At 35.4% G+C, this 20,594-nt stretch overlaps 1 long non-coding RNA gene across 2 annotated transcripts in view; it reads left to right on the forward strand.

The window, feature by feature from the left end:
- The first annotated feature begins 266 nt into the window (after positions 1 to 266).
- The window catches only part of LOC116486759, a 50,061-nt gene continuing 29,733 nt past the window's right edge, over positions 267 to 20,594 (forward strand). For both annotated transcript variants that reach the window (XR_004252987.1, XR_004252988.1), the window contains exon 1: positions 267 to 463. This is a non-coding gene — a long non-coding RNA (uncharacterized LOC116486759). The remainder of the gene's footprint in view (positions 464 to 20,594) is intronic.

Here is a 20,594-nt window from a genome sequence, read left to right on the forward strand (position 1 = left end):
TTAAATACTTCCACTCTCCCAAATTTTTCTCAAGATCTACTATAGACATTTGTTTTCATCATCTTACCAGTGCAATCCTAGTGCAACAGAGATGTTTTGCTGAAAGAGCTATCTGATTATATGAGGTCTGTACTTTCAATTCTTATGAAATTATGTAGACAGTTTTTTATGCCAAATTTATATCAAAATATTGAGTAAAATCAACTTTCTAAAATTTTTCATCCAAATTGAAAACGCCTTTTTCTACTTTTATTTTTCAGTATTTTAAACATATTTTCTTCAGTGTGAAGTTCTGGCAAGAATCAAGTTGCTGTTTGCTCAGTCAGCACTTGGGAAACTTTCTTCTAAAACTGAGACATTCTCCACTGAGATTCCCATCTGCTAAAATTCTATGGAGAAACACATAACTGGGCAGCTCGAGAATTTCATCTGCACCGTGTGGAATTTGTTAATCTATTCCAGTGTAAGTTTGAGGCTGTGAAATATGTTGGCAATAGGATGTGATGGCTCTTTAAACTGAATGTTTTCATTTGATATAATAGTTTCTTCAGATAAACATGTTCTGTTCAGCTAACTGCATGATCTAATAGTAGTGATCATATACTTGGAGGTAGGGATGGGGAGCACATACACATTGGTAGAATGTGTGCAGGAAAAAAAAAAGCGGTCACTCAATCCCTGGAATTAAATGCAGCAGGTCATATTTTAGCAATAGTCAAGGATAGCTATTTTAATCACCGAAGTGTTTAGAACCTGAATCCTCTTATTCTTTTATTTACTTTCCTAGTCAGTGATCCTTGTTGTTCTTTAGGTTCTTCTCAGTTAGGTACTTTTTATTGCAGCCATATTTCAAAAGCATTCTTGGCTTTTAGCAAGCACTTTAGAAGAAGAAGAAGAAAAGAAGTTACTTTATTTGATAAAATACCTGTGGCAACTGGGAAAAAATACCTCATCACAACTGTAGCTGTGGAACTGCTGCACTTCTATAATACAGTACCTAATCTATTTTGTACATGGAGCTTTCAGGATAGTGTTTATGAGTTCTTGCACTAGTCACCTGAAACTTCATCAGCTGTGTCTTACAGGCAAAGGCTGTGCTGGAATATTTTTCTAAGTGTGCTAGCAGTAGCATTATGTTGTGTAGTACAGTAGCAACATTTTGCCTACAAATGTTGACATTATGCTTTCTGGCTTGTATGAGATTTTTAAATGTAACAGAGGGATTGTTGATGAGAACAAAATATGAACTTGTATATTTATTCTAGGAAAAGTTGAATATTTCTTAATGAAGTCACAAATAGTTGCTGGTACTTACATGATCTGAATTTGATTCTGCATGATATAAACGAATTTGTCTCTGCGACAGAATCTGTTTGATAGAAATTTGTAGCTAGAAATTCTGTAAACTAGGTCACTGTAATGAAAAGTCTTCTGTTCCAAAATACAGGATTTTAATTTTTGAACATGCCAGCAGCTCTGACTAAGCACAACCAAAATTAAAATATGCACAGCTTAGCTCATTGTTAAATTTTTAAATCCAATTCCTTTCCTCATAGCTTACCTGTTTACCTCTGATGCAATTTGTACATGTATAGATTTTTTTTTGTTACTGATTCCCATAACACTTTGCACAGTGTTGCAATACAAAGCTTCAGATTCAGTGATGAATTGAAAGAATATGATGTCAATAGCACAACAGAGAGAGAGAAAAAAAATCTGTAAGACATAAACAGCTAACTTGGTTTTGTGTAGTATAGTGAATACAGTATGTAGAATCAGATTGAAATGTCTGCTTGTCAATAGCAGTTGGGTCAGTGTGAATAAGGTATATAGCCACTGATAAATTTTGAAAAAAATGTATAAAAGTTTTCTTATACATGTAAGTTTAGCACCAAAATGCAATTTCCTGTATTACATTTTATTTGAATGTATTTTCTATGTATTTTTTTTCTATCTATCAGCTTGCAGGAAGCTTAGGGAGATTTAAATGCTGAATCTGGCTCAACTGTATTGTACTCAAAGACTCAGCCGTGCTTCTCAGAAGTGATCTCACTGAAAGGAAATCTGGGGGGCGAGCAAAACTGAATTTATGTTTCATCACTCAATTAAATGCAGCAAAATTAAAAAAGCTACCTTGAGCTTCATGTACAACTGGAAAAAGAGGAATAGATTCTTGAAAATATAATGACTTGAAAAATACATACTAACATTTGTAGGAAAAGTCTGTTGAAAATAAAAATTTTAAATGTTTATCTGAATTGTTTCCAAATGTTTTTCATATATAGAAGGGAAAGTAGATGCTGAACAGTTTACAGTGTCTAGATTGTAAACTGCTGTGCAGAGCAGTCCTACAGTTTCTATACATGTGATCCCACATTTGGGGTAAAAAAAAAAAAAAAAAAAAGCAAAGGGAGTATTTGTAACAGTAAACTCCTAAAATCACTCTTTTTATTAGTTAGCTGACATTGACACTGCATTGTGCATAAGTAAGTTCTGTACAAGAAAGAACCTTCTTGTAATCCACACAAAACCACACAAAACTGATAACATTAAATCTATGCAGAAACTTGTGTTGTCATTTTGATGAGCAGTTGGTGGCTTAACTGAAGACAAATATACTATGCATTTAGTTATATTTATTTCATAGCTGAGGCCATAAAGAAAAGAAAGCATTTTCTCCCCTTTTAAAGATAAATTGGGATACAAAGGTTGAATATTTCTGCATATTTAAATATAGACTGTTCTTTCTATTGTAATTATTCTATATTTTATACTTTATGATTGAATAGATGTATTTCTTATGGAATACAGAATCCCATTTATTTTCTATTAGTAGAATGAATTTCATAATAGGCAAGATACCAAATAAGCATTAAGACAATCAACAGAATCTGGACTTATGTATGCTTTTGTGAGATTTCTGTGTTGTTTTTCAAAAAATATATAACGATCCAATGACTGGTCTATATTCCATGCCAAAGTTTAAAAAAATAAAAAATAGTTCTAACTGTCATGAGCACTTACTTAAAGAACTGCTATGCCAATGATTACTATTTTTTATTTTATTGTTTTACTTTAAGAAATCCTAAAGTTTTATGTGTATTTCTACTCTGTCTTTCTCTGCAGGCCTTCTTATTCATCTATGTGATTTGCAGGTGTGTTGTAAAACAGATTCTGTAGAACAATGTTAACCTTAATAATCTTGAGTTCTAGGAAAGGAAAATATTAAACATGATTTGAACCATCAATTTTATAAAAATAACAATAAATTGAAAGCTGCATTAATTTATACTCAAAAGATAATGAAAGCTGTAGATAAATAATTAACATTTATGTAGTTGGTAAAAATGTAGATAGTGATTACATTAACCTCTATAGCACTTAACATTCTTTGGAAATAATTTGAATGACCATTTTCTATATCAAAACATGAGGCAACATATGAATTTCTCAGTCTGAAGACCATTTCCTTGCAATAGCAGCTAAAACATATTACGTTAACTGTCTTTAATGATGGGGAACCTACAAATATTTCTGAGAAGTCACATGCTTTCAGATATGCAATATGATTCTGGGGAGAGACCCACTAAAAAGGGGAAGGATGTTTGACAGAATTATTTCTTCTCTTATTTTCCTAGGGATAATTTGTTATTGGGAATATTTGGTCTTTTTCATTTCTGCTTCTTCTTTCTTTTTTTTTTAGTTTCTTACAGAAATTGAAATTCAAGACATTAAACTAGAGGAGTTTTGCCAAAACAGCATTGGACCTCAAACATCTGTGACATAAATACTGATTTATACTTTAGCTGGAACAATCACAAGACATTGCAGACTTCTAAAGCTTCTGTAGATCAATGAAAAAGAAACAAACAAACAACAAAAAAAAAATAAAGCACAACAACATAAGTCTCTTACAGGAAATTTTAAAGTCTAATGTATCTTTGCAAATTTCAGCATTCTTTAGAAGTATTTTATCATTAGGCCAACAGGAAATACAGCTTATGGCTGTGCATAACGATGAGTTGAACATGAAATGCCATACTTCCTAAAGTCTTTGTGCTGTAAAAACTCAAAACATTATAATGGCTAAGTGAGCCAACATACATACCCTAAAGTCTTTATTGTGTTGAAATGAGATATTATTTTGTTGGTAAAGTTCTCATTGATACTTATTTCCAGTCCCAACGTGTTGTAGTGGGTTTACGTGGCAAGGTTTTGGTCGCAGGGGGCCATAGGGGTGGTTTCCGTGAGAAGGATCTAGAAGCTGCCCCATGTTAGGTAAGGGCCCCACTGCTGACCAGAGCCGAGCCAATAAGCAATGTTGTTTTGCGCCTCTGTGAGAGCATATTTAAGACAGGGAAAAAAAAAGCTGCGCCACACAGCGGCTGGGAGAGTGAGAGGACTGAGGAACAGCCTTGCAGGCACCAAGGTCAGTGAAGAAGGAGGGGGAGAGGTGCTCCAGGCGCCGGAGCAGAAGTCCCCTGCAGCCTGTGGTGAGGACCATGGTGAAGCAGGATGTCCCCCTGCAGCCCATGGAGTACCACGGTGGAGCAGGGTTCCACGCTGCATCCCGTGGAGGAGACCACAGCGGAGCAGGTGGCCCTGCACCGATGGAGGCTGCCGCCTGTGGAAGACTCCTGCAGGGGCAGATTCCGGGCCAGACCTGTAGCCCGTGGAGAGGAGCCCACGCAGGAGCAGGTGACCTGGCAGGAGCTGCTGCCCGTGGGGGAGCCAGGTTGGAGAAGTTTTCTCCTGAGGGATGGACCCCGTGGTACGGACCCATATCTGGAGCAGTTCTGGAAGAGCTGCTGCCTGTGGGAAGCCCATGCCAGATCAGTTCATCAAGGACTGCATCCCGTGGGTGGGACCCCACAGCACAGGGTATGAGAGTGACCGAGAAGGAGCGGCAGAGAAGAAGCGCTGTAGACTAACCATAACCCCCATTCCGCCGGGGGGAGGAGGTAGAAGAGGGTGGATGGGGGGGGGAGGTGCTTTTGGTTTCTTTCCCTTGTTTCTCACTTCTCTAGCTTGTTAGTAGTAAGCAATAAATCTTACTATCTCCCTATGCCAAGTCTGTTTTGCCCGTTACAATAATTACTGCATGATTTTCTCATCCTTATCTCAACCTTTGAGCCCTTTTCACATATTTTCTCCCCATTCCTCTTTGAGGAGGGGGAGTGAGAGAGCGGCTGTGGTGGAGCTCGGCTGCCCACTCGAGCAGAACCACGACACGTGTTCATCTTAAGAAGTTGCAAATGGAAATTCTGAGCTGAAAACTATTTAAATATTCATAAGTTTTGAAAACAATTGTCGTTTTACACTGAAGCTGTACATAGGATTTATATTTTTATTCAATAATTTTACTGAAAATATTTGTAAGTTTTGTTTCATGGATCTTTCACAACTACTTTTTCTTCTGTGTTTCACTTGGCACCTCATGTTATTTTTCTCTATGATCTGAGAAACTTCACTTGTGCTGGACCTCCTATATCACATTTATAGTATGGCAGTTAGTATATAGCTCCTATAGTTATAGTTATATATAATATATATATATATTATATTTTATATATTATATTATATATATTATATTATATATATATTATATAATATATATTATATATATTATAGTTAGTTATAGCTCCTGCATTACATCCTTTTGAAAGTGTGAAATTAAACTGCTTTGACTTTGATCACCCAAAAAAACATCCTCTTAATTTTAAGTATAGAAATGTTATCATGAAACCTCTTCAGGCATAAAGCGAACCCAGTGTTCTAATATATTCTGAGTCAAGATTCAGGAGATTACTTTGTGGGATTCAACTGGTGCTCTCTCGATATTTTAATTAAAAGGAAGGAAAGAAACAAAAATCAAGTCCTTGTTATTTTTAACTGTGCTGTGAACTCCATTCTTGAGTAAAGTTAGAAAACAAATGCAGTCAATTTAGTAAAGGCAGGTTTTTCACATGGTAGTACTGCTTTGAACAAAATGTAACCTGAAAAAGACTTCTGAAGATGATTAGAAAGAATTTGATCAGAACCACAAAAGACAAAAATCCCTTTTGTAGAATAGTCAGGGCATACCAAAGTCCTTAAGTTTTTACTTAAGGTACTTTACATTTGCATACTTTACAAGGACATATCCTTGTTCTCATATTCTATCATTACTATTATTTTCTACAGCCATCTCTGTCATCTCTGTTGGATTCAGTGAATAATTTTAGTATCAGGTGGAAACGTATTTGGGAAAGTCATTTAGAAATTCCAGTTGGACACTGAAGAAGGCAGAAGAGTTTATGATTTACATGTAAACCCTGGCTTTCTGTGCAACAGGTACGTAAGTTCAGAGACTCTTAGATGAACATTCTTAAAATTCAAATTTTGGAGGATGAGAAAGTATATAAATGGTAAATGATTTTTTTTTCCTCTTCTAGAAGTTGTAAAACCTTTGTCCAAGTGTACTTTTATAGGAGGTACAAGCTTTTTTTTTTTTTTTTTTTTTTTAATGGAACCTTAAAACATAAGTAAGAAAATCCTGGGAGGAGAAAACCCCTGAAATGCCAAAAAGTTCTAACCAATTTTGAGAGTGTAATTTTCTGCAAAGCTTCAGTTCTGCAGTTGGATCATCCTGAATGTTGATAAGATTCAACTATTTGTTTTTTTCACTCCTTTCAGGGCTTCCTCACAGCCTTTGACTTTTGTCATTGTCTTTCACATCTTTGACCAGTTCTTCCCTTTCGCGGAATAGTTGGTCCACAAGTCATATGGTCATATATGTCAAGAAAGTGTCTTCAGGACACTTCACATATCTCCTAGGTGTACGTGTCCAACCCTATTGTCCTTTCAGCCAATATCAGGAAGGTTGAAGCCTTGTCTGAACATTTCAGCTCTGGCTCAAGAATGACACAATCAGCTTCAAAAGGCTTTTAAAGAATCATTTAAGTTTCCCAAAATTATCTCCTTGCAGCTATTACATGTCTATTAGGCTATCAAAGCACATTTTTTCTGTTCTGTTTAATCTATACATAATCTAGTAGCTACACTCTAAATGATCTTCAACCAAAATTAATATTTTATGTAAAGGAAATAATGATAGCTGTTTAATTATTCATTCATTTCAGTTTATTATGAATCATTCTAAAGTCGTAGCAGGACATTAAAGATTTCAGCTGAATAAATGCTTACTTACTATAACTGTCATACCAGTGAGTTTAAACTATGAACATTGTAGAAGATAAATAGTATTTATTTGATATTTTTGATATAAGCTATTTTGATCCTGAGCAACTGAGTCCTTTTTCAGTATGTTTCCTTCTGCAAAATAAAATATATATATATAATTTTAAAAAGTGGTTCAAGTAACAAAGAAAAGTAAGATTATCTTTGATTTATGTCAGGTTATTTGATTGTTTGGGTTGTGTTGCCTATGACATTTCATTGCATAGTTTCTAAGATCAGAAGAAACAATATGTCTGTCTAATTTGGTAGTCCATAAGAGATAGCCACTATTAAAATATATTTGCATCACATCCATAACTTCTGAAAAGCATTGATTCACTTTGGCAATAATTTAAATTGATACAGAGACTATCAAAATATGTCAGTAATGGGGTGTTCTTGCCACAATTTCTAGATTGGAAAGTAGATACTTTACAGTTTTGTAGTGGGTTTTGTATTTAGCCTGTTTGTCTTTAAAATACTTATTATCTTTCTGAAGAGTCATCCTTGGCTAGGTATTTGCTCATTACTTAACTTTCACAAGGCTGAACTAAACTGATTGAGTTGTTCAGATTTTTGTCTGCAGTGTTGGTTAACCTGGTTGCAAATCACTATTGCGCCTGTTCTGTAACGAGATCGATATAGCAATATATCTCTACTTTATAAGTTCTATTCAAGTTTTTTATGTCATATTTTTAAAAGTCCTGAAAAGTCTGTTATCATCAATTATAGAAAGAATGAACAGTGTAAGTTATCAATATTCTGTAAAGTGTGTTCCATACTATAAGAGGTTATACCTACATGAATGTCAGCTGTTTGGGTGTCAATGACCTCTGTCATTCTTTTGCTGATAATCTGATTTATGTAGAAGATGAAGGCCTAGATAAAAATTAAGAAAATGAACCAACTCAAGACTTTTTCTCTTCTGCTTCCATAACATTATATATTAAAGTTCTGATGTATTTTTGTATTTACTGTCAGCTTTTCATATTTCACACTATATGCTCAACATACCCCAGTGCTTTCTGGAAAGAGTTAGGAGACAAGGTCTATTGTGAACGAAGACTCAGCATCTACCTTAAGGTTGCTTGTGATATTCCAATAACTCATAAGCAGTAGTAACATTTACTAATTTATGGCATCATGTGCAATCTGTTAAAAGCTCTTAAGATGAAATTACTTTCTATGCTCATACAACAGGTTTGATTTCGGGCTAATCATTTGTCATACAAGCACACCTGTTTGCCTGCCTTCTGCTTTGAGTGATGAAGATGCATGAGAAGATTCGGAGGAGAGAATTCATGCACTTAAGAACTAGGAAAAGGATAAGTTTTCCTTGTGTACATGTACACATACTTACACACACATATATACGTGTGTGTTTGTTATCCAGTAAATTTGATCAAATTTCTGACTGAAGTGATAAAAGTATTTTTGGTGTATTAAAAGTGAGTGGTAGCTGGGAATTTTCTCCTCTGATAGTTTTAAAATTTAGCTCTTAGCCATACCAGTTAAATAAACATACTGAAGTTGACTCCAAGTTACTCAGGGTATGCAGTGCAACAAGGGTAGTGGCTGCTTTATACCATAATACTAATTTGTGCTAAAGAATCTCTCAGAGGTTACAGGAGGTCTGTTTTAGCTTGTCACCATTGTAGTTTGGAAAACATAACAAACCAGATATTTATTTTCATCATGCTTTATTAATTTTTGAAAAGTTTACATAAGTTATATGGTAACTCCTTAAAAATAGCATTATATCTGTGTTGGTTGACAAATCTAAAGTCAAAATATTCCTAATATTTTTCAGTGTCTTGATAATTTTAATTTATTGATTGTGTTTTCTAAGTTAAAAGCTCTGTTTTCTGTTCTTCCAGCCAGTCTTTACATCATATTCACATTCATAATTACAGCCACTGTATAGGGGCAGTATAAGGGATAATTGAACCATAATATGATTTGAAGGGTGGTTAAAAAAAAAAAAAGTGTCTCACCATTTTTGATCATCAAAAAAATTAATTATAGTTTTATTTTTGGTCCATTCTTCAGTAGATTAAAGGAGGAAGCATTCACACACAGGAAACTGTATTATTAAAACATGGCACGCGGCAAATCCTTGTCATATATTTATGACTTTTTTTTCAAAAAATTACAGTAAATATAATGTTACATACTGGTGTATTGAAATATTTTTGTTGTTCCTAGAACAAATCACAGAGTGACAGGGCGGGGGGGGGGGAGAAATGCATTCTGATAGATGCTTATTTTGAAAGAGAATGCTTTGGCCTGTTGCCTGCCTTGAAATTCTAGAAACCAATATGTTATTTAACATGAGTAATGCTTAGTACTTTTCATGCAAATATAAGAGAGACATTGACATAACCATGTTAATTCTCATATACTGCACTTTATCAGGGAGCCAGTGAAAGTACATAATTTGCTGAGAATCATATGAGCAAGCCCATGGCAGATCTGGAAATTAAACTTAAATCTCTGTTTGCTGTACATGTACATTTCTATAAATCCACAGAAATTCTGCTATTGATTTCTGTAATTCCACAGTCAGAAGTCTTACCTCTAAAATCCCAGGCCTATATTTAGTAATAAGCAATGTACAAACATTTTATTTATATCAGAAACATATTTAAGAATTGAAGAGTAATTAGCATGCAGAAATCTTTCTATAATCCCCTACAGCAGACTGATGACTCTCAGAAAGATATGAAGACAGCACCAGTGCAGCAAGATGTGTGGCATACTGTTCTTCACATCTGTGCTTTCACTGTTTTTTTCCTGCATTATACTCTTCTGTGTCATCTGAGAAAATGCGCAAAGGTCTTTCCATAATTCTTGTGCTTGAATTTGGCCTCATATAGTAGTTCAAAATGGATGCTAGTTCAATATATTATGTATGTAAAACAGCCTTTCAATAAGTAGTTATTCTGAATAATAGTAGAATCTGATTCCATGAGCAATAGAAAGCACTCCAAAAGTAGTAATACTCAAAAAGGTCTTTTGCACCAATTCCGTTATTTTTCTGGCATATAAAGGCTTAGCCTTTGGCTCTCTCATGTGATGCAATGCAGAGAAGTTTATATGGGTTATCTGCTATATTAAAATACATTGTTTTTTATTGCTTTTTATAATAGGACTACAAATTCTTACAGTCAGTATTAACAAATCATTGACAATTTATTGAAATGCATTAGTAACCTAGTGCAGTCTGAACAGCAGATTTACTGTGTAATCACAGTCATGTAAAAACAGAGCTAAATCCAAATTAAAATGCATGCTATATTATAACAACACAAGAACTACCAGCCCTTAGAGGAAGTATATGCAAAGTGCTGGTATAACAGGAGTTTTATCTAGGTTGATGCTATAAGGCACGACTCTTAGAAATATATATATATATATAAATAAAATATATGTTATATAATATATAACATATATATTATATATCTTACATCATATTATATATATAATATACATATATATCTTATGTGTATTATATTATATTATATTATATTATATTATATTATATTATATTATATTATATATTTTTTTCCAGACAACAAGATTGCTGCATCTACTTGTGTATTATTTGGGCCTAGAATTCTTGCTGGTCTTGTACTGTTATCTAAGGGCAGAAATAATTTCTTGCTTCAATTTATGCTACATTTGGAAGGGGAAAGGTTCCTTGGGTTAATTTCTCCCTCTTCTAGGCTATTAGGAGGAAGATGAATTGAACTACAGTCTTCCAGCAAGTAACATGTGGCCCACTGCAGTCAATAAAATAGAACATAATAGAAATTGCATTCTCCTCTTTGAAACAGATATGACTGAGGCGTGAAACTCGTTTCCTGCAATCCAGTAAAAAGAACATAATACTGTGAATTCATAAAAGGATGTTATCTTTTCATAGTGATGATAATGTAACGTTTTCATATTTCCTTTGTTTGGCAAAAGTAAAATTACTTTCTCTGTAACTGGTTCAAAGTGCTTTTACAGAGAGTTTTATCTGTATGTTGGCTGTTACCTATAAAAAGATGAGGGCAGGTTGTTTTTTCTGCCATCTTTTGTAGTGGAAGACATTAATGGAAGTTTACATCCATTGACTTTTCCTCACAACACAGAAGTGTGTGAGCTGAGAGGTCTTTCTGTGGCATATAAGTTTAACAATGAGTTTAACCCTGGAAAGGGTGCTGTTATATAGGTGTTACATAGGAGATTTCTTCCACCTCTGGGCTATAAAATGCAGACTGCTGCTCTTGTAAAAAGCAGTTATACGCCAGTTCACAAGTTTATCAAACTCCATCTTAAAATTCTCCTCCCAGTCTTCATCCCATATTCCATGAGGAGATTCTTCTGGAACCTCTCACTTTGGGTTTCTGACCTAAATACATTAACTGAGATTGTGTATCTTGTTGTGCCTGTGCCACTCCTACGTCCCTTTGTCTTCATTGTCTTTTCCCCTTGTTTATGTATTACCAAGAGATGTACAAAACTTCCAGATAGAAGGAATGCCTTTTACTAAACTAGTTGAGGAATTGAAACAAAACATAGGAAAAGTCTGTGTACACATTCATTCTTCAGGTTTTCAGAGGATTATTTTACTCTGTAGATAAGTACATGTCAGTTCTGTATATTTAGTCATCCATAGCCATGGCTCAAATATATTGTAGCACTCTTCTGACCATGTGCTTTCTTTCTTCCTCAAAAATCAGAGCAAAAAGAGACAGAGTGGTATGTGCCAAGGTATGATTTGCAGGTTGTGGCAGGTTGGAAGGATGAAGCAGGGAGGTTGTTGTTGTTCTGTAGGCAGTCATGCACCACACACCCACTTGCCCACTGTCCCTTCTTTCCCCACTGGGACAGTGGAGCAAAAGAAGAGCAAAAGCAAGAAAACTAGTGGGTGAAGATAACAATGGTTTAGTAAGTGAAGGAGAGGAACTAGAAAGAAACACATACATGCACACACACACACAAACACACAAAATCCACCACCAACAGAAAGAGTGATGCACTACCTCCCACAAGTAGACCAATACCCAATCAGTCTCTGGGAAATGGTGACATTCCACAAAACCTCCTTCTTTCCATTTTTATTGCTGAGCACACCATTGTACAGCATGGAAAGTATCTTTGATCACTTTGGATCAGCTGCCAGGTTGCATTACCTCTGTTACTTGTACACCCCCAACCTAATCACTGGAGAGAAGAAGGTAAGATCTTGATGTTGTACAGGCACTGCTCAGCAGTCCTCAAACACTGGGTACTGTTTTAACAACACCGTTTTAGCAACAAATCCAAAAAACAGCACCATACAAACTGCAGTAAAGAAAATTAAGTCCATCCCAGCCAGGCCCAGTACAGAGTTATAGTGGACATAAAAACTGGTAACAGTCTAGGGCCTTTCAGTATTTCTTTCATCTGTAGTGAAGATTCATATCCCAAATGGCCTTCATTTTGCTTTTGTGCTGTTGTGTCAGTCAGGGCTCTGCACTTGGATTGTCTAAATGGCTCTTCACTCCACTCTTCCAGTTCAGATTATTTTATTCTGACCATGAGTGTCCAAGAATTTCAGACGAGGTCTCACTTATGCCTTTTAAAGGTAGTACTATCACCTATCTGTCTGTACTGTATTAGTATTGATTTACACATTTGAGGGATCTAGTTGTCTTTTTTTTCTTTTTTACCCCACAGGTCCACTTCACTGGCAATTATCTAACACCCAGTGTGCTTTCCCTCAGTATTTCTGACTACTCAAGATCCCAGTGAAAAGTCAGGATTCCCATTAGTTCTTAATGTACTTCTCTTAAACAAATCATTTCTGAGATATCCTACTCTACCGGTGGTTTTCAGTGTTCCATTCATTTTCTGCACTCGTGATGCTTCACAACTTTATGCAGTCTTATTCAGGCATCAGGATGTTTGGGCTTTTATTTTACTGGCAAAGTAAAGTAAGGCATTCTTTCATGTAAACCCTGTCTGCTAACAGATCATACCAGCTGTTGGTGTATGAACAGTTGTCTTTGGTCCTTCTGGTATCACAGTTACTTTCTCTGTGCTGAAAATAGAAAATCTAGTGTTTACACAGCATTACAAAAATACCGTGTCTCCACTGTGCTGAGTAAATTAATCTTGAGAGACAGACTTACTAGCAAAGGCTCTGCGCCAGGCTAGGCTGTTTTTTCTCAGTTTGGGGCTTGAAGTAGTGTCGTGCTCTTTTGTGTTATGGGAATATACTGAGCCTACTTGGAGGTAACTTAGGACTTCTTGCAGTATGCTTCAGTGATTATATAGACACAGGTCCATAGTCAGTCTTGAGGAGATGTGATTTGGAAATAAATAAGGAAATAATTGTGGTTATTAAACACTCTTCAAATATGTATTCTCTCTTACTTATTGTAAGAGAAGTGAAGCCATGTTCTCATATTTCTAGGAATGGTACATTTGTGAGTACTCTAAGATTAAATTCAAGTAAAACAAAATAATGTGGTAAAATCAATGTTTTTGAGAGGTTTTCAGATTATTTTCCTCTCATGAAATATGCATCAATTTATGTTAGATCATGCTCCTTTATTGTCAGTTTTACAGGATAAATGTCGTGTCATTGATATCAGGTTGTCTGTATTTTATTTTTTTTCTGTAAAAAACGCATTTTGCTCAAGAGCCAAACCATATCAGAAAAGACAGAGAATAAACTATCAGTGGCAAAAAAAAAATCACATTAAAAACACATATTTATTTATATTTTTGGTTTTCATTACCTAATCCTGTTCAAGCTCATGTTTTGATGGAGATTTTTTTTTTCTTTTTGTATTCAACTGTTTTTTTTGAATTCCAAAATTATATATCAGGCAGATCTGTGGGGTAAGTTCATTGGCTTCTAGACTTATTCCACAGAGCAGTATTGGTAAGAAAATTTAGGTGGTTATTTCTAAGTAATTGCTTGTGCAGTAAATTGGAAAGTGGATTAATTGCACTTTTCATCTTGGTAAATTTGTTTTTAATAGGTACATTTTATTATTGTTATTATTATTATTTCCTTGCAGACACACTCACACCACCCTGAAAGGAAAAATAAACAAACAAACAAACAAAAAACAAACAGATTTGGCAGATCTTGCATGTTTATTCTCTGAGCAGAGACAGCCTTAAGCAGCACAGCAATAGAAAATGTTCCTTGTTAATTTTTTCCTCATAAACCAAACATAATGAAAAAAAAAATGTTATCTTGGATTTATTCTGAAACACCAGAAATAAAATTTAAGTAAAGCTGATACTCTAGAAATGAAGTGGAATGTCAATCCATCCTATATTAGATAACCAGACAGATAATCAGTTCATCAGACATATGTCTTCTAATCAGTAAAGTACAATGTTCTAGTAAGTCTATAGCAGTCTAAATAGAATTTGTTGAATTATTTGAATAACTCTCCTAGCCTTGAATAACTGCTAAATTATTTACCTTATATTATCAGGAAAACAATGGAAACCAATCTAATTGTTTTCTTTATCATGGAGCAAATGAGAGCTCTAATACTGAGAGCTTTTTTTTTTTTTTTCCTTTAAAAGATGCAATACTATTTAGTCTATTATCATGATTAGACTTCAATTTTTTCTTCTTTTTAGCATTAGAGAAGTTTTTGTGCAGGGTAGAAAAATAGGAGCACAGGGAAATTATAGTTTCATTACTTTCTCTTGAAAATATGGGGAGATTAGTGTGAAGAGAACAGCAAAAAGTGAAAATCCACAAGTTGATTTTGAAATGGCTCAGAACAGGAGATCAAAAAGATGACACTGAATTCTTATAACAGATTTTTTTTTCCCCCATTTTTCTGCCAGCTTTCCTGGGTATAATCAATTTATTGTAATAAACACTGTTTTAATTCTGTTTTAGTGCTGTACATGCAAACTCAGAGGGAAAGATTAGGGACTTTTCTTAACTTTCTTGTTTAGTGAACACAAGTGATAGGATTAAGCCCCTTTCAGACTTTATGCAAGGATTTAAGGACAGAATTATTAGGAAGTTAGATCTTTTGTTTACCTTACTCTAAACTTTACTTTACCTTACAATAGAGAGTCTGAACAATTATTGCTCTCTATTTGCATTACTTTGTCCTTCTGCATTGTAGTAGGAATCAATTCCTACTGTAGATGCATTGTAAAGAGAAAAGACTATAAAATGTGAGAAAAGTGAAATGCCAAAGATCTTAAAAGTAGGAAATGAACTTTGCAGAAATTAAAAACTTGATCTAAAAACTGTGAGCATAATTCTTCCTCTACAAAAGTCATATGACCATATGACCAATCTGTCATTAACTCATGGTCACAAAAGGAATTTGTTCCAGTACAAGGAACTAAGAGTTGATCTTTCATCCCTATCTAACAGTTACAATAACTAACTAACTAACTAAATAAATAAATAAATAAAAATAAAATCATCCTGGAGCCTAAATGAAGGCAATTACCAGATGCCAATGTATTCGTTACTTCAATAATGCTTATGGGAGACACAATGTTATGGTCATTTTCCTCAATTTTCCTCAATTTTCCTCCTTTTTCTGCAATTTATCAACTCTCCACTGCTTTTCAAAGCCATACTGAGCATTCCTCTCTTATTCCTCTTTCCATTATCCTATATTTTAAAAAGGAAGTTTCCACATTAAATTGAGATACTGGTGTAGTTAAGACAGAAATTACATTTAAGAGCTCTGATATGCTGGGTAGGATTGGGATTAGCGTAATTCTTTTTCTTCCAAGGTATTAGCTGTTGGCCTTTGCCAGCAATCCATTGCCCTAGACCTTTTTCCTGGCAGTTGTACTGTGTGGATGTTATTTGAAGAGACAGAAACAAATATATATATTATATATTTTAGCATCCAGCTATTATATATATATTAGCATCCATATTATATATATATTAGCATCCATATATTATATATATATTATATATATATACTATATATTTTAGCATCCAGCTATTACCAGGAGGCCCTTGTATAATACTTTGTAGTCTGTTTTTGTATCATAGAATCTAAGTTTATAAGTGTTACACAAGCTGAGCACTACTCAAAGAGGTAACAGTGCATAGGTGTTTGCCTGTTTTTGCATATGCAAGTTATCCATGCAAAGCAAAGTCTTTTACAGTTCATCACACCAAAGTATTCAAAAAATATATGTACAAACCAAAACACCCCACTGCCCGTTCAGTAGTTTTAAGTATGCTTTTCCATACATTTCAATCAAAAAGTCAAGAAGTCAAAAAAAAAAAAAAAGTGTCAAAGGGGAATGTCTTTTTCTTTAAATTGAAAAATTTTTTACATTGCTAAAAGCAAATCAGACGATAAGGATATATGGATAAATGCATTATTCTTAAAAAGAAAATATTGAGTCTAATAACCGGCTAAGACTTTGTTCTGTGTAAAACATTGTTAAGAGGTGCTGGAAAGGAAATAAAATATGGGCAAGGTCTAATGTCTGCTTTGATAAAGGTAGTTAAAAATAAGAAAATATTTCTATGGCATTGAAATGTCATATATTATATATATATAAATGTCAACTATTGCTAAAGCATAGGCATTTACAATAAAGTGATTCTTAAGGAGCACCCTCTCCCTCTTCTGAGTGATAATTTGGGATACAACAATAAAAACATTTTAGTTTCTCTAATACCTCTATTCCTTTAATTTGATTTGAAACTATTCAACTTTCTCTTTGAGTGTCATGGTTGCAGGATCATATTGTTGATTTCACTTCAACGGGCAAATAGCTATAACCTGATGAAGTGTGAAGATTTCCAAGGGACTGAGAAGTAACTATTTAACTATTTAGCAATTCATTGCATCTCCTTACGGAGATGACATGCCTATAGCAATGTTGCTTTGTTGCTTTTTTTTTTTTTTAATGTTAAGGTTAAGATTTTCAGAATGAGATTAACCTTGCTCAGAGAAAAGAAGTTTCCAAAGGGATAATCAGTTCAGTCCTGTATAGCAGTTTTTCATTTTTTTTCTCTAAGTATGTTTTGTTTTGTTTTTTTCTGATTTTAATTACAATGATTTTGTTATTAAGGTCATTGCCCTAGAGATTAGTCTAGCATGCTATTTAAATTATTAACAGTTAGATAATGCAGTCATGGGAAAGCTACAGTCTGACAGAATAAAAATCCCCAAGATTTGAAGACTTGGTGGGAAAAGGTTCACGGAGTAGTGGACAAAATAACTGAAAACACTTAAAGTCCAAAAGGAAAAATCCATGCTTCATTTTCTATGAATCTGAATTACTTGATTAACAGGTTTTATTTTGCGTTTTCTATTTTATGCTTTAAATTGGTGTGTATAGATTACCATGGCAATGCTATCTTCCATGATTTACAGATTTTCTTTATAAATTGCATCATTCTTTTCATTATCACTGCATGCACATTAACAGATTAGTGCTGACAAGTAGCAGAAGTCTCTGATAGAATAGTCAAAATCAGTGTAGTTAGGGACATAAGATTTAAATGCTTTCTCAAATCCTTGGTGACGATTCATAGCTTGTTGAAAGATACATATCCAAATTCTTACCTATTTGTGTTATGTTAATGGACCAGGCACAGCCCTGACTAACTGATACAAATTTGCAACTTCCTGTACTCAGCTCTGGTGAGGCTGTGCCTGGAGTACTGTGTTCAGTTTTGTGTCCAATCTGTGCTGTCATACAATTTGCAGCTTTGTGACAGGTCCAGTGAACTCAAGAGGTACTATTACATCTTTAGTCTACTGGGATTCTGGTGCCCAAAGTAACAGGTCTGCAAATAATTGTACTGCACTGCCTAGTGCACACGTAACAGTTTGTCTGATGCTAGGTTGTCTCTGGATGCACAGTACCTAGGCCTCAATTTCTGTACCAAGGATATCAGTTTATCAATTCTCTAGGATACACTTACCTAGATGCCAAAGGTATTCAAGCTCCTTATATAAAACCAAGTAGGTATCCCATAAAGGTATATATTTGAGCTGTGTTCAATTAGCTGCTTTTTTTTTTTCTTTTTTTTTTTTTTAATCTTCATAACTTAGCCACAGTCATGACAAAAGTAATGTGAGCTCCTAATGGAATCAATTTAGACACATGTATTTCCTGAGCATTGCTGGCTCTGCAATAAAGAGTTATTAATTTGGAGGTCTGAATTTATCTCGGGACTTACTGGTTTCTAGACACTAATAATGCAGGACTGTAATTGACTTTTCTCTGCCACACAAAGCTGTAGGACCACTTCAAAGTACTTCAGCCAGATGATAAAGCTCCAGAATGAGCAAGCTGTGCCCATCAAATAACTTCTCAAAGGCTCATAAGGTTTATCTAAAGGTTACTAGAAAATACAGGTTCAATTTATGTGGAAAAAAAAATTCACTTGCATTTCCCAAGGTCAGTAAAACTCTCTCTTCAGAATGTGATTGCAGAGAATAAATGCAATACTTTGAGCAACTTTCCATTATGCTCATTTGTATTTCAAAATTTGCATTCCACATTCCCAGCAAAAGAAGTGACAGGAAATATCAGAGGTTAAGGGTGAAGTTAACTTCAAAATGGCAATTATGGTTATGAAAAGGAAGGTGTGAATCTGATTTGTAAGGGTCAAGTCATGATTTGTGTGGACATTTCAAGTGACAGCTAAGGCTCTACACTGCTCCCATAGGAACACACCATGTCACCTCATATTTAGGGCTTCTGGTAAGTCTGCAACCTAATATGAATTTCTTTCCTACATTTAAAGCTGCTGTCTCCAATTTAATTTTAAAGAATATTAATATTTACAAACTGATTTCAAAAATCTACAGAGGATGAAAATGTCAGCATTAATGAGCTTTCTTCAAACACCGAGTGGAACAACTCATTTAAAAATTCTAAGGATCACAAACTTTGATGAGAAAGCAAGTTTATTTTCCAAGTTATCACCTTATTAGCAGTTCATCGATACACAAGTTTGGCTTTTATTGTTTAATTCATATAAGTTGTAATAAAGTTTATACATGGTTCAATAGCAGAACATGTTAAGCCCCAAACCAGCCTCAGCAAATTCCTCCCACCAGAGGCAAGAAAATTCACAAAATCACAGAATCATCTAGGCTGGAAGAGACCTCCAAGATCACCTGGTCCAACCTCTGACCAGTCCTCCACTAAACCATATCACTAAGCTCTACATCTAAATGTCTTTTAAAGACCTCCAGGGATGGTGACTCAACCGCTTCCCTGGAAAGCCTATTCCAATACCTAACAACCCTCTCAGTAAAGAAGTTCTTCCTAATATCCAACCTAAACCTCCCCTGGCGCAACTCTAGCCCATCCCCCCTCATCCTGTCACCAGGCACGTGGGAGAATAGACTGACCCCCACCTCGCTACAGCCAACTTCAAGGTACCTATAGAGTGTAATAAGGTCGCCCCTGAGCCTCCTTTTCTCCAGGCTGAACAACCCCAGCTCCCTCAGTCGCTCTTTGTAAGACTTGTTTTCTCCAGACCCCTCACCAGCTTTGTTGCCCTTGTCTGGACTCGCTCGAGTACCTCAATGTCCTTCTTGTAGCGAGGGGCCCAAAACTGAACACAGTACTCGAGGCACAGCCTCACCAGAGCCCAGTACAGGGGGACAATCAATTCCCTAGCCCTATTAGCCGCGCTGTTTCTTATACAAGCCAGGATGCTGTTGGCCTTCTTGGCCACCTGAGCACGCTGTTGGCTCTTATTCAGCCGACTATCCACCAGGTCCTATCTCTTATTCAGCCACTATCTCCCAGGTCCTCCTCTGCCAGGCAGCTTTCTAGCTTTCTACCCACTCATCTCCCAGCCTGTAGTTCTGCTTAGGGATGTTGTGCCCCAGGTGCAGGGCCCGGCATTTGGCCTTGTTGAACATCATACGGTTGGCCTCAGCCCATCAGTCCAGCCTATCCAGATCCTCCTGCAGAGCCTTCCTACCCTTGAGCAGATCAAGACACGCACCTAATTTGGTGTTTTCTGCAAGCTTACTGAGGGTGCACTTGATCCCCTCTTCCAGATCATCGATAAAGATATTAAAGAGAACTGGCCCCATTACTGAGCCCTGGGGGACTCCACTTGTGACCAGTCTCCAACTGGATTTAACTCTGTTCACCATGACTGTTGTTAACTACAAGCTAGATTGTTTTTATTTCTGTAATGGGGTACACAATTGTGAGTTAGGCCCAGCTTTATTTTGCACTATCATGTGACCAGGAGCAACCCCTTAGTGGAGGGTGCTTCAACTTCCTTAGTCTTACTGTAAATTGACATAATCTGGTTAATGCATCTTTACTGGTTTGGAGGATTTAGGATCCCTGCTCTTTGTAAGAAGTTTTTTTTCTTAGCACGTTCTATC

Source organism: Aythya fuligula, chromosome 2, assembly GCF_009819795.1.
Source record: "Aythya fuligula isolate bAytFul2 chromosome 2, bAytFul2.pri, whole genome shotgun sequence".
Taxonomy (NCBI): Eukaryota; Metazoa; Chordata; class Aves; order Anseriformes; family Anatidae; genus Aythya; species Aythya fuligula.